Genomic DNA, 10716 nt, shown 5'->3' with positions numbered 1-10716 from the left:
CAACTTGAAACTCCAATAGCGGACACAAACCCCGGGCGGGTTCGCATCTAGAATCCTCCCTCTCTCAATTCAGAGCGTGTGACGTCAAGACACAATGCTCCATTTAAATTCCCACACGAGCCCCTCGATCGGCTCTTTCAAATAATTTGAATTGAGAGAGGGAGGATTCTAGACACGAACCAATCTCCGCCTTCCTCTGGTTTCTTCCCCAGTGACGGTGGAATGACTCTTCCAGTATATATAGATCACAGTTCGCAGATCCAGAGCAGAATCTGAAGACTCAGAGACAAGAGAGAAAGACTTCCTGAGCTAGATCATGGAGGGAGCTGTCACTTTTCTGCTGATCACCCTGACACTTTCCAGCCTCCCAGGTATAGTCACCTCTTAAAAGTGTATAAAATCTGAAAAAATCAAGTACCTGGCAAGATCCCAAAACAGTACAATATATTTTATGCTGCTTATCCTAGAAATAAGCAGTGGATTTCCCCAAGTCCATTTTAATAATGATCTATGGACTTCTTTTAGGAAGCCATCCAAACCTTTGTAAAACCATACTAAGCTAAGTGCTGTTAATACATTCACTCGCAACGAATTCCAGAGTTTAATTACACGTTGAGTGAAGAAACTTTTTCTCTGAATCATTTTCAATTTACTACTTTGGATCTTTATTGTATGCCCCCAAGTCCAGTATTTTTTGGAAAGAAGTGATTCACATCTACCCATTCCACTCCCACTCATTATTTTATAGACCTCGAAGAGTTCTAGCCACTTTAGCCTTTCCTCTTAGGGAAGTCATTCCAACCCCTTTATCATTTTCATTGCCCTTCCTCTATACCTTTTCTAATTCCACATATCTTTTTTGAGATGTGGTGACCAGAATTGCACACAATATTCGAGGTGCGGTTGCACTGTGGAGTGAAACAAAGGCATTATAACATCCTCATTTTTGGCTTCCATTCCTTTCCTAATAATACCTATCATTCTATTTGCTATAGTTCGGCTTCCTTTTTCACATATGCATCACTTTGCACTTGTCATCTGCCATTTGGATGGCAGGTCTACCAGTTAAAAAACCAGCGGACACAGCACATTGAGAATACTGATCAGTTAACTCTACTCTCTGTTTCTATCTTTTAACCAGTTTTTAATCCATAATAGGAGCTACCTCCTATCCCATGACTTTCCAATTTCCTCTTGAGTCTTTCATGAGGTACTTTTATTAGTAACATGTCATTTATCTTTAAAATCGAGTGAGGTACACGAAGATTGGAGGGTGCCCTAAGTAACGCTGAATTTTAAAAAAAAGGTCCTAGAGGAGATCCGTGAAATTATAGACCGGTGAGCCTGACGTTGGTGCTGGGCAAACTACTTTTCAAAATTCAGATACACAATTTCGACTGGCTCATCTTTATCCACATGTCTATTCACCCCTTGAAAGAAATGTAATAGATTGGTGAGGCAAGATTTCCCTTCAGTAATTCTGTTGGCTTTGTCTCATTAATCCATGCTTTCGAATATGCTCTGTAATTTTGTTCCTTATAATAATATCTACTATTTATAGAGATTTCATTCAGTTTCTCTGACTCGTCAGCTTTGATTACCATTTCTGGCACCGGTATCTCTGACGTAACGTCCGCGAGGGCGGGGCACGGAAGGAAAGAGGAGAGGTCTGCCCTGCCGCTGCTTGCTGCGAAGTGAAAGGAGGCTCAAGGTTAGTTCCGAGAGCCCGGCCCGATAGCGGGTGGAGGGGGGCCAGCGACCTCGGGTGGGGGGGCCTGGTGATCTCGGGTGGGCGGTGAACTCGGCTGTGGGCGGCGACCTCGGGTGGGGGGGGGCCAGGGGCGGCCTTGTCCCGGGCCCGGCTCTGGCTCTCGGCGACCCGACCATGAAAATGAGTTTATTTTGTTGGGCAGACTGGATGGACCGTACAGGTCTTTATCTGCCGTCATTTACTATGTTACTCTTTGGGATTCTACATGGAATGTTGCTACTAATTGGGATTCCAGAATCTTCAGAACTTTTAGTACAAGAACAGTGCTGGGCAGACTTTATCTGCTGTCATTTATTATGTTACTATCCAGCTTATTGTCGAAAGAGAAGGACGCCCATCTTTCGACACAAATCGGGAGAGGGCGTCCTTCTCCCGCAGGCGCCCAAATCGGTATAATTAGGGTTACCATATGGCTCCAGAAAAGGAGGACGGATTGAGCCAGCCGAGTTTACTTCCATTGCTTTCAATGGAAGTAATTGAGCCGGCCGGGTTTTACTTCCATTGCTTTCAATGGAAAGCAATGGAAGTAAAACCCGGCTGGCTCAATCCGTCCTCCTTTTTCTGGAGCCATATGGTAACCCTAGGTATAATCGACAGCCGATTTTGGGCGCTGTTGCATTCCCTACCTTGTTCTTCTAGTGGCGGCCATATTGGAAGGATCATCTGAGCAGCAACCATTTTGGAAAGATCATCTGAGGGGCAGCCATCTTGGAAGGATTGTTTGAGGAGCAGCCATCTTAGGTAGTTCATCAACGAGGCAGCCATCTTGAATATCTTTTGGGCGTGCCCTATGAGATCTCTCACCTCTCAGCTGTGACCAGGATCCTCTGATTGGAGGCCTATTTAAGAGCTGGCCTGTGACACCAGCTTTGCTTCGGCTTCTATCTTGTTAGAGGTTGGTGCTGGTGATTGAACATTCTTCTTCCTACTTTCCTGTTGATGCTGACTTGGATTGAACCTGACCATTGTCTGCTTGCTGCCTGCCCTGACCTGTAGATTGAACTTGAGCCTTCTTTACTGGCTGCCTACCCAATCTGTGTTCCGGATCTGTTCTACTCCTGCCTGCCACGGCGGGTGGCCGTCCAACCCCGACCGTATCCGGAAGTCCTGGGGGCCACTTGCACCTGGGAGCTCAACTCCTGGGGAACGGTGGTCGCTTCCCAGGTGAAGCTAGGAGTTGTCCGTCCGGCTGCCTGACTGAGTGCGGAGCTTCGCAGATCCTCCACACTCTGTCAAGGCGCAAGGGCTCACTACTTCAGTGCCAACAGGCGCCCCCAACTGCAGTCCGTCACGGGGATGACCAAAGTTCTGGGGGCATTCGGAGGCATAGCGAAGGCGGATAGGGTATTGTTTATCGGCCGAGAAGAGATGGGCGTCATCGGCTGATAATGGAAAAAAAGAAGGCGCCCCAGCAAGAATTTGGTCCGCTTTATTTGGTCCCTTTTTTTTCAGGTCCAAGTCAAAAAAAGTGCCCGAACAGACCAGATGACCACTGGAGGGAACTCGGGGATGACTCCCCTGACTCCCCCAGTGGTCACTAACCCCCTCCCACCAAAAATAAAAACCAACTCTATGCCAGCCTCAAATGTCATACCCAGCTCCCTGACAGCAGTATGCAGGTCCCTGGAGCAGGTTGTGGTGCTGCAGTGGACTTCAGGCAGGTGGACCCAGGCCCATCCCCCCACCTCTTACACTTGTTGGTGGTAAATGGGAGCCCTCCAAACCCACCCGAAACCACTGTACCCACATGTAGGTGCCCTCCTTCACCCCTTAGGGCTATGGTAGTGGTGGATAGTTGTGAGGAGTGGGTTTTTTTTTTTTTTTTGGGGGGGGGTTGGGGGGCTCAGCACCTAAGGTAAGGGAGCTATGTACCTGGGATCAATTTGTGAAGTCCCACTGCAGTGCCCCCTAGGGTGCCCGGTTGGTGTCCTGGCATGTGAGGGGGACCAGTGCACTATGAATCTTGGCCCCTCCCATGACCAAATGCCTTGGATTTGGTCGTATTTGAGATGGGTGCCCTCGGTTTCCATATCGGCAAAAACTGAGGGCTCCCATGTCTAACGCCGGCGACCTCAGCATTTAGGTCGACCAACTCTTAGGTCGACCTAAATGTTAAGATTTTGGCATCCCCGACCGTATTATCGAAACGAAAGATGGACGCCATCTTGTTTCCATATTACGGGATGCCCCGCCCCTTTGCGGAGACATCCTCAGAGAGGGCGTCCCCATTCAAAATGCTCCTCTATGTTACTTTGCCCTGGTGTTATATTTACTGAGTCAATATCAGAGTTATTGAAATCACCCATTATTATTGTGTTGTCTTGTTTGTTGTCTCTCTAATTTCTGATAACATTTCTACAATTCCATCTGTCCATTCTGGCCAGGTTGACAGTAGTACCCTTCAATCACTATCCTTTTCCCCTTTACACATGGAATTTCAATCCATAGGGATTCCAAGATGTGTTTTGATTCCAGCCCTCCGTAACATGCAAAGTGACTACTTCACCAATTCGATCCACCCCTATCACTACGATATCATTTGTATCCTGGTATGACAGTGTCCTACTGTTATTCTTCTACCAGGTCTTAGAGATGACAATTATATCTAATTTAGTGCAATCTGTTCTCACTCTCCCATCTTCATTTCTTAGGGTTCTGGCAATTGCATATAGATATTACTCAAATATTGGGGTGGGGAAGAAATCATAAATAAAGATCAATGCAGGGGTCATGGGGTGGGGCTCAGAAAAATATGTTTCCCTAGGTCCAATATAGCATTAAACTAGACCTGGTCCTCAGAAGAATGTTGTAATACTTTAGGAAGAGAGGTGCAGACTGTCAGAGTTGTAGCTTTCAGTGTTATCAAGCAAATTATGATATTTAATATTTTATTTTCCTCTTTCTAGGTTTAGAGAGTCTGAGTGTACGTGCAGTGACTCACGAGGTAGATATAAATTTAGTTAACCCCATACGTCTAAGGACTCCTCTGATACTAAATCTCCCCATCTTCACACCCCCAACACTCGAATTATTACTCACTCCACATTCTCAAACCCTCCCAGGCACCATCTATGTGAAGATTCCTATGACCTTTGACTCTTCTTTTTATTCTTTACAGATGATTTGTGTAGACTTGAGGATGGACAAGGTTTGTGCACCTAGGTAAGATTATAAGAATATTTTGAACATAAGAACATAAGCATTGCTGTACTGGGACAGACAGAAGGTCCATCAAGACCAGTATCCTGTGGCTAATCCAGGTCACAAGTACCTGGCAAGATCCCAGAAGAGCAAAACAAATTTTATTCTGCTTATCCTAGAATATGCTTTGGATTTTCCCAAGTCCATCTTAATATTAGCTTATTGATTCTTTTTAGGAAACTATCCAAAACATTTATAAACCCTGCTAAGCTAACTGCTTTTACCCTAGAAACAAATTCCAGAGTTTAATTACACATTGAGTGAAGAAATATCTTCTATGATTCTTTTTAAATTTACTACTTAGTAGCTATATTGCATGCCCCCTAGTCCTAATATTTTGGAAAGAGTAAACGAGCACTTCACCTCTACCCATTCCACTCCACTCAGTATTTTATAAACTTGTATCATATCTCCCCTCAGATTTGATGGCTTAATAAAGATCGCTAAATGTGACTTTCACCCGGAAATTCTTGGACAATTCATGTAGAATATGTGTCCCTAGAAAGTAAGTACATCTGTCAGTCACTTGTATTGTCCCTACCCTAACCTCTTTCTTGATTCTGTTTCTTCACCACCCTTTCTCTCCTTTCTTCTCTCCACCTTTATTCCTTCCAATTATCTCTCCTCTCTACTCACCTCTTCTCTCATCTCTCTGCAATCTCCCACTTCAGCCCCCTTATCCAATCCTCAGGTCTGCAGTTATCTCCCCTTTCTCCCAGACCCCACATCAGATCCGACTAACTTCCACTCCTGCACGAATCATTTTTAAAATTATTTGTTTAGTCTATCAAGTGCTGTATGGGAATTATGAACTGTTAACTCAGTTCTTTTTTTAAAAATAATTCTGTCAGAATGCAGGAAAATTTAGTACTGAGGTACCGGTTTTTTGGAAATATAAGATTTAAACATCAGGTTGATGCTACTACTGAATGGAATTCTTTACCGTTAGGTAACTATGGATGGTTGTATAAGAAACTGAAGACCTTTTGTTAATCCTACTGTTCTGTTCTTTCCTGCTTCTGTGCAACTTCTTGCATTGTAAACTACCTAGAATCTCATGTTGGGATTTTTGTGGTATATAAACTGACATTAGATTAGATTAGATCTGCCACCATCGGCCCTTTCTCCCATCCTCAACCCTAGCATCAGACCCTCTACCACCCTATCAAATGCAATCATCAGTTTCCTTTTCTCCTCTCTCTCTCTCCCTTCCCTTTATCCAGCATCTCTTCTCTGTTGGCTCAGCAGCTTCCCTCTCTGTCCACCTCAGTCCAGCATCTCCTTTTCTTAACACTCCCTCATTGTCTGCCCTTCTCATCGCAGATCCTCTGTGTGTCTCTGACAGGGTCAGCAGTGAAAAGTACAGTGTTGTGCTACCAGGTCATACATTTAAGTGCACGGCAAGTTTCCTCTCAGTCCCTGCCCACAAGGCAAGAGGAAGAATGCATCCATGACCGGTCTTAGCAATTGGGGGGCCCTATGCAGACCCCTACCAGCGCCCACCACCATAAGCTATTATCAGAGTGTAAAAGGAGGCTCAAAGCTCTCGAAACCCCACTTCTACCCATATTTTGATGTACATCCACCACATTTCAGTAGAAAGTGGCATACAGCAGCAGTGATTTTCATATCCCATCAGCTGCTGAGCCCAGAGTTTCTTCATTGCTGCATCCTACCCTTGCAGAAACAGGAAGTGGCATCAAAAGGAAATGTAGATGCACATTAAGGTACGGAGAAGGAAGGTGTTCCGAGACAGGAGGACAGACGTAGCAGAGATGCAAGGCCCCAAGGAGCATGGGGCCTTGTGTGACCACCCCTGTCGCATCTGCAAGTGTGATTAGATGCCTGGGGAAATTGAGACAAGTTGTAGAAGAGTGGGACATGACGTGGAGATGGTATGAATCTGGTTTGGAAGGTTTACAGACTCGGAATAACCTTCCTTGCAGGGTTGTGGTTTGCTTGACAAGTAGTTGGCAGTGGAGGGACTGTGTGTTGCTGCCACTGAGGTGATACCAGGATCTGAATCATTTTTTTAGTAAGCTGTAAAAGGAACATTCTCCCCTGTATAGACTCCAGAACAGGCAAAATATTCTTGATAACGACAACTCACTTGTCTCATCTTCGGTCCCAAATTTATCACAGAATCCAAATATCAAACTTATCTTGTCATAATTATTTTAAAATTCATACTTCACATATCTTAAAGCTTGTTTATTATATATTTTGGACTTGAGCCAACATGACATGTTTCATAAAGCTGCGTCAGGGCCCATCATTGTTATTGCGCAAACATTCCTAATTTTGGCCCATGTTCTGTCATCGGCGAGGGTTGGTGTGTGTTCTGTGTACAAACCTCAATCTCTGTGTCTTATATTTACAGAGCTAAACATGAGTCCCAATTACCATTTATAGAAGCTCTGGATTGTTGTTGTGCAATGTATACGGGAGAATCTTCTAGTCTACCATGAGAGAAATGTGAGTAATTGAGCTCTGGTAGAAAGAAAATAAATTCAGGGTATCCCTGGACCTGCATCTGTGCCTCCCAGGCAGAGTTTTGGAGCTGAAATGGGTGGGTGGGATGGAAATGGGGTTACCAGTGAGGGGGATTAAACCTCAGGGAGCAACACCTGAATGAAGGTTCCTGACACCACAGCCCAAAGGAGGCTAAATCTGACTGAGATGGAAACCCAGGGAAGCAGGAAAAGGACACCAGACCAATAGAATGTGAATTAGTATAATTCCATTACCATATATACAACTAGGTAGTATGTACATGAAAATCTCACAGTCCTGCTTAGTTCTCTCAGATAAATGAAATTAATAAATTCCATAGTTGTAGGAATTGGTTTAATTTGTTTACCTTACTGCTGGGAGAGCAGGGGGGTCGGATGGAGGTGTCCTGGGTTGCCAGGGAGATGTTTAATTAGGATGAATTCCTGCACATGAGCAATTCATTCCAAGGAGACCTGCACTGACACCTGAGATTTTAAAAGTGCTAAAAGAAGTTTTAAAAGTATTTGCATTAAATCTAATTGCAGAATTTAGGTGCTAGGAAATGGGATTGGTATGCTATGTACTCAAATTTGCTCAAGCCTTATGCAAATTAGTCCGTTTTTGGGAGGTTCTCATTTGCATATTTGTGGGTAAACATTGATGGGAATGTTTACAGCCTTAATGTTAGGGCATGGCTCTGATCCAAAATGTGAAGTTTTGATACAAAAACGAAGGGTTTATCTAGTGTTTTTGACTAAAAATTCCCATTAGAGTGTCTGTATGTTAATCTGCAATCAAATAGAGCTTTCTGATTGGATGATCAGCTCCTGTTAGAAATCTGCCCAGCAGTGTTGCCAGGTGGGCGGTTTTCCCGCCCTATTGGGCGGTTTTCCGCGACCCGCCGCGGGAAATTTTTGCCCGCGGCGGGTTGCGTTTTTTTCAGCGATTTTTCGGGCCGTGGGGGCGGGGCTAGTGGCGTTTTGGGCGGGGTTAGTGACGTTTTGGGCGGGGCCGATGATGGTGAGGCGGGGCCGATGACGGCAGGGGCGGGGTTGATGACGGTGGGGGTGGGGGTATCAGGGGCGGGGTTTAACTTTGGGCAGGTTTTGGGCTGGTTTTGGGCTGGTTTGGGTGGGGAAAAAATGTTCCACCTGGCAACCCTGCTGCCCAGGAACAGAGAGGGGAGAGCAACTGACGATTTGGCCAAGACAGACATGCAGCTGTGAGCTCCGTGTGTGTAAGAATTGAAAGAAAGAATTGTTGTTTGATCTAAGTTGACTGAAATTATAAAAGAGTGCCTTATATGTGTGAAAAGAGATTGGTGGAGATTTACAAGTTTGAGGTTTCTTCTGAGAAAAGGATCTGAATATTTCAGGATTACTTGAAGCTTATGAAAAATAGAAAAGGGAGAATTTCAGTTTAAGAGTGTTTAAATCCTATAAGTTCAAAAAAGACTTTGCTCACATTTTGAATTAGCCAGATTAGTAAACTTACTGAGTAGAGAGGGGAATGCATCTATGAGTGTGTGAGTGAGAGAGTTTCATTCATTTTAGGAGCTTCAAAAGGGAAGAAGTGCTCTCCATCTACATAGATAGGGCTATAAATTTTCAGTTTAATAATTTGAGTCAGGAAAATTAGAGGGTAGGAAGTTTCTTTAGCTTGGCACAGTCCAGGTTCCTGCTGTAGGTAGTCAAATCGATGAAAGACAACTTCTAAAGGAGAGATCTCTTGAAGAAGGAAACAACTTAATACAGGAAATTGAGGAAGAGAGAGAGACAATTCACACTTTTTCTGAAACTCCTGTTTACCACACAAGTGAACTGAGATTTAATTTTGAAAATATAGGAAGAAGGAGAAATCCAATTAACATAGTAACATAGTAGATGACGGCAGAAAAAGACCTGCACGGTCCATCCAGTCTGCCCAACAAGATAATTTCACGTGTGCTACTTTTTCTGTATACCTTACCTTGATTTGTAACTGTCATTTTCAGGGCACAGACCGTACAAGTCTGCCCAGCACTATCCCCGCCTCCCAACCACCAGCCCCGCCTCCCACCACCGGCTCTGGCACAGACCGTATAAGTCTGCCCAGCACTATCCCCGCCTCCCAACCACCAGTCCCGCCTCCCACCACCGGCTCTGGCACAGACCGTACAAGTCTGCCCAGCACTATCCCCCGCCTCCCAACCACCAGCCCCGCCTCCCACCACTGGCTCTGGCACAGACCGTACAAGTCTGCCCAGCACTATCCCCGCCTCCCACCACCAGCTCCGCCACCAATATTTATGATGTCAAAGATGAAATAGGACGATAGCTCTCAACCTGAGTAAGATCCAGAACACTCCCCTTCAATAAAGGATAAACTGAAGCCCTTTTTAGAGTCACAGGACTTATTAATGAGGGCAGTCGTGGGATCTAATAGGTCATATTTCAAAAATTAATAAGGTTGGGACTCTTCAAAATGTTCTCTACTGTAACTTGAGACTCCTCTGAGGACTCTTTACTGGGACTGTAGCCAAGTTTGTTTTAATAACTCCTGCTCTGAGCTCTGTGACTCTACTTAGCTGAGGACATATCAGGAACTCCTTCCACTGTTCTGAGTTTCAGGGTCTAGGTAGGAGTGTTAGTGCTCTATATGATGTTGTGAGGTGGGGGCGAGATATTCCCCCTGGTTCTGCTCATGCTTTTCCACCTCTCTCTCCTCCTCTAGTGAACCGGACCTGTACTTGATTTTGGACCAGCCTCACTGTTGAAATTCAGAAGAGTCTTTCTCCCGCTTGAGGACACCACCCCTGTACCCTCTACTCCAACAGCCCTCCAGGGACTCCCGGTGACATTACCGGAGCTCTGGTTACTTTCTAGTAGAGTAAATAAAACCTTTGCAGCATCATTCAGTGATTGTCTTATTGTTGTCTAAATACAATGAGGTTAATATTTGTAGCAAGTATCTCAGATTGACAGGGTGAGAGATACCCCAGAGGCAGTACACAAATATTCTCCAGCTCATTCTCAAGCATTTTCCACCCTTCTTCACAGAGGGTATAGTTGTGAAAATCCTCACCCTCCCTTTTATGGTGAAACCCTTTGGGCAGTGGTTAAGCCCAATATTTCTCCTCTCTCTGACTGTGGGTATGAAACTGGTTTCTACTTATATTTTACTTCCTAATATATTACAGGGTCTGCAGCCTGGATTTTAAAGGGTAGAATCATGGACTATATATCCCACAATGCTTTAGGGTTTAAATTCCA

General features: G+C 44.8%; 1 long non-coding RNA gene across 1 annotated transcript; it reads left to right on the top strand.

Moving 5' to 3' along the window:
* The first annotated feature begins 6610 nt into the window (after positions 1-6610).
* Positions 6611-10272, top strand: LOC115459479. Its single transcript, XR_003940277.1, has 3 exons — positions 6611-6699; positions 7353-7447; positions 10178-10272. It is a non-coding gene; the product is annotated as an uncharacterized LOC115459479 (long non-coding RNA).
* Positions 10273-10716: the final 444 nt, after the last annotated feature.

The sequence above is a fragment of the Microcaecilia unicolor genome, unplaced genomic scaffold, assembly GCF_901765095.1.
Source record: "Microcaecilia unicolor unplaced genomic scaffold, aMicUni1.1, whole genome shotgun sequence".
NCBI classification, from domain to species: Eukaryota; Metazoa; Chordata; class Amphibia; order Gymnophiona; family Siphonopidae; genus Microcaecilia; species Microcaecilia unicolor.
This window is presented reverse-complemented; position numbering and strand designations above follow the sequence as displayed.